The sequence below is a fragment of the Arachis hypogaea genome, chromosome 15 (genome assembly GCF_003086295.3).
Source record: "Arachis hypogaea cultivar Tifrunner chromosome 15, arahy.Tifrunner.gnm2.J5K5, whole genome shotgun sequence".
In the NCBI taxonomy this organism is placed as follows: Eukaryota; Viridiplantae; Streptophyta; class Magnoliopsida; order Fabales; family Fabaceae; genus Arachis; species Arachis hypogaea.
Window position 1 is genome coordinate 95,722,716 of NC_092050.1, and position 4,461 is coordinate 95,727,176.

The following is a 4,461-nucleotide window of genomic DNA, read 5'->3' on the forward strand; positions in this document are numbered from 1 at the left end:
ACCCCTTAGGATTTACTTGCTCAAGCCTCTCTCTTTGATACAAATCCACCACAAACATTTAACTAGGACAATAACTCTTTGAGTTCTTGTTTCTTTTTTTTTTCTTCCTAGTAATTGATGCTCAGAGCCTTGGGCTTGTTCTTTGTTTTTCTTTTTCTTTTGCTTTCTTTTGTTACTGCTTCTTGGATCAATAGATGTTTGAGAAATTCCATAATACTTCTCTAAACTTCATTTCCTGTCTATGAGCTCCCATGCAAGTTTTCACAAACATGCAACCTCAATACACAATCATACAATCAGAACCTCCACTCCTCTTAATCTTTTGCTTGCCCTAAGATTTATAAAATTCTTCAATATTTTCCTTTCAGAAGAATAATTTGCAATTTAAGTGTAATGGGTGCAAGCAAAATTCAAGATGATAGTCATGATACCAGATCAACATCAAATATCAAATTATGCTTATTCACAAGGAGTAATCACACATGCATACAAAGAAAATAGAAGACAATCATGCAAATTAAAGTGCTGGAAATAAGTAAGAGGAGAAAGGAACTTTACCACCTTGTATTTTATCTTCATTATTGTTGTCCTTTTCCTCCTATTATTCCCCTTCCCACACCAAACTTAGAATGATTGCTTATCCTCAAGCAACAAGCGAAACAGTGGTGATGGGGTTTATGATGGATCATGAATGTCTTAAAATAAAGTGTGAGTATGCATGTGTTTCAGCAAGCAAGATTACGGATCATAGTAAAAGCATGAGAAGTAAAACAGAGACAATGTGATTGCATTAATAAGTGGTGTTGGCATGGTACTTTGCATGAAAGTTAAGTGGCAACACCAAACTTAGTGTGACACTTTCATTTTAGAATGATGCAAATAACCAGTGAAAATTAAGAATCATTTTGTTGCATGGCAACACCAAACTTAGAATGCAATCATATGCCAAATTATTGAAAGTAAACTAGGCAAGGAAAGAAAATGTTACCTACGGTTGGGTTGCTTCCCAACAAGCACTCTTTTAATGTCATTAGCTTGACATGTTGTTCATGACTTTCTTCATCTTCTTCCAGTTTGTTAAGAGGAATGACCTCAAGAGGAAAGAGGAGCCAGTTAATGCCCCTTGTTTTGAGTGCCTCTCCCCAGCAAGCTTTCTTTTGTTGTTAGCTTGTGTAAACTTGCTTGTTGGAGTAGGGATGGGATGGCTTTTGGTTGACCTTTTCTTCTTCATGAATATTGTCCTTCTTTTCTTAGTCACCATCCTCTTTTTAGTGCTCATGTTGATTGCCTTCACCACCTTGATTTTAGGATTTGGGTATTGTATGATGGTTGGAGCATCCTCTTCATCAAGAGCTTCTTGAATTGGTGGTTCAATGAACTCACCCTCTATGCAACTCTCTATTTCATTAGAGTGTGGGCTCCCTTCATTGACTTCCTCCTGTTTTCTTGACCTTTGAATGAACTCCTCTGTTTCTAGAGAGAGTGGAGTGGTCTCTCTTTGTGATCTCAGCTCTTCAATGAATTGTTCTTCAGAATAGAGTTGTGCATTCTGTCTCAATTTTTCTTCATGGTCTCTTTTTGCTATTTTCTCCTCTTCGTTTGTCTTTATTATTTCTTCAAGGAGGAGTTCTATCCTAGCGAGTGTCTATTCTTTTCTACTTTTTTTGAGTTCTTCCATGATGAGTTCCATCCTATCAAGTCTATCTAAAGGAGGTTCGGTAGGTTGTAATGGTTGGTCGGGGTTGGCTTGTGAATGGAATTGGTTGTTTTATGGTCGTGTGTTCTGAAAGTGATATGACTCTTGTGGGTAGTGGATTGAGTTTTGGGGATGGTGAAATGAATTGTATGGATTTGGGATAGACTTTTGTGCAGAGGAATACTCAAATGATGAAGAATTTAGGCATGTAAAACTTGGAGGTGAGGTTGTATAATTGAGAGGTGATGGCTCTTGATGAATTGGGTATGAATGAGTGAAATCTCTTTGATTTTGATCTTCCCAGCCACAACTTGAGTAGTGATCAATTTCACCAAAATATGGACCATTTTGTGGCTCTGGAAAGTACCCCATTTCATGTTCTTGATACTCCTACCCACCATGAGCATAGTAAATTGGATCATCCTGTGGTGGTGGAGAGTTTCTCATGAAATGTGATTGACTACAATATGATGGATGCTCCTTTCTTTCCTGCAAAAAGCTCTGTCTCAAACAATACTCACCAAAAGACATTGGAATCTCCATTGTAATAACTGAGGGATTCTTAGTGAGGCAATATCACAAACAGTTGGTTAGCAAAAGAAAGTAAAGAAACAAAAGAAAATAAAGACAAAAGAAAAGTGTCTAATCTAGTAAATCAATCAACCGGTAGTTTGTTAATCACAATTAATCCCCGGCAACGGCGCCATAAACTTGATGCGCACGGAAACTTGTCTCTCAACAATTTTCCTTCGGCAAGCGTACCGAATTTGTCGTCAAGTAAAAACTCACAATAGAGTGAGGTCGAATCCCACAGAGATTGAATGATCAAGCAACTTTAATTAGAGGAATGTTCTAGTTGAGCGAACCAGAAATTGATTTGAGATTTGGAGAAAATTAAATGGCGGGAAAGTAAATAGCAGAAAAAGTAAATGCTAGAAATAAAGAGCTGAATGTAAATGGCGGAAAGTAAATTGCAGAATCTTAAATGAGAATGGGGTAATTGCTCATAAAAGTAAATGGCAGAAATTAAAGAGAATGGGTAAGATCAGAAATGGGAGTTCATTGGGCTCAGGAGATGTTGCATTCTCCGGATCAAGTTCATTTTCATCTCTTCCTCAATCAATGCATTCATTTATCTCCTTGGCAATCTTAATTGATCGAATTCCAATTTCTTGGTAATTCAATCTCTCAAATCTTGATCAATAGCCAATTCCTTGGTCAATTGCTCATGAGAAGAGATGAAGTATGGTCACTGATTATACCACATGCATTTCCCAAATCAGGTGTTGGTGGGATTATAGTCACATATCCATCCAAACCCAATTTGGTCCAGCATGAGAAAACATTTCTAGCATGATCTCTTCATTCCTCTTTCAAGGTTCAGAAGAGATCCAAGTATGAATAGCTTCTTTTCCAAGATAACTACCCAATTGGATGAAGATCGAAAGCTTTCAAGTAAAATCAATAGAAAAGATAGAAAAAGGAGAATGAAAACTAATATTGATCCATCAAATTACAACAGAGCTTCCTAACCCAATGAAAGGGGTTTAGTTGTTCATAGCTCTGGAAGATGAAAACAAAGATGGAGAATACATGATGAAAGTAAAACTAGAAGTGCAGAGAAAGTAAAATACAGAGAGTAGTTCTATGCCAAAGGCTCCCTAAAGTTTTTAACCCCCCAAACTAATTCAAAGCTACTCCTATATATACTACTCTTCCGATCTTCTAGTTGGCTCTTCAAGTCTTGGGTATGGGCTTCTGAATCGTGAGTTTGAAGCAGTTATCCTTTTCATTGGGCTTAGCTTTGCTTGCAGAGAGAAAAGGTGAAGTAGGCAGGGACTTTGACTCAGGACGTTAGTGGTGTCAACGTTAAGTGAAAGTGTGGGTTCGAGAACGTTAGTGACAATCACCTTTTTCACTAACGTTCCTAACCCAAATATGATAACGTTGACTTCAACGTTAGTGGCACTAATGTGACCACTAACTTTGCCTCTTGGTCCTTCGCACACGTTATTGGGACTTACCTTTCCCAATAACGTGGAGAGTCCTCCCTTGTCCCTACGTTAGCGTCCATGTTAACTAGGTTAACGTGGCTTCTAACGTAGTAATGCCAATCCTTCGAGAACGTTAGTGACACTTACCTTTGGCTTCTCTTTTTCTTCTTAACGTTAGAGTCCATGTTAACTAAGTTAACGTGGCTCTTAACGTGGCCACTTATGAGCTTGGTCCAACGTTAGTGACAAAGGTAAGTGTCACTAATGTTGGCTCCATTTTCTTTCTTCCTCATTAGAGTTCACGTTAACTTAGTTAACGTGACTCTTAACGTGGGTTATGATGGCTTCGAGGGCGTTATTGGCAATTACTTTTCTCATTAACGTTGCAAGCTAGCTCTCATTCCACATTTGTGGTCACGTTAGTTAGACTAACGTGGCTGCTAACGTGGTTCTTCCTTGCTTCCTTTGTCCTGAAATCAAGCAATAAAGTGCATCAAAGTTCTAATCCAAATTATGAGACATGCATCCTCTAATTTGTCATATAATTCATGCAAAATTCTCATGAAATCATGTAAAGTGCACAATGTATGCTTGAATCAAGATGTAAGTGAATATCTACCCAAAACTAGCTTATTTTCTAAGAAAATGCATGAAACTACCTTAAAAACATTAAAGACAAGGTCAGTGAAACTGGCCAAAATGCCCTGGCATCAAGGATTGAGCAATTTTAGTTTAGTGGTTGATTTAGTCAAGCGAACAAGAGTTGATTTG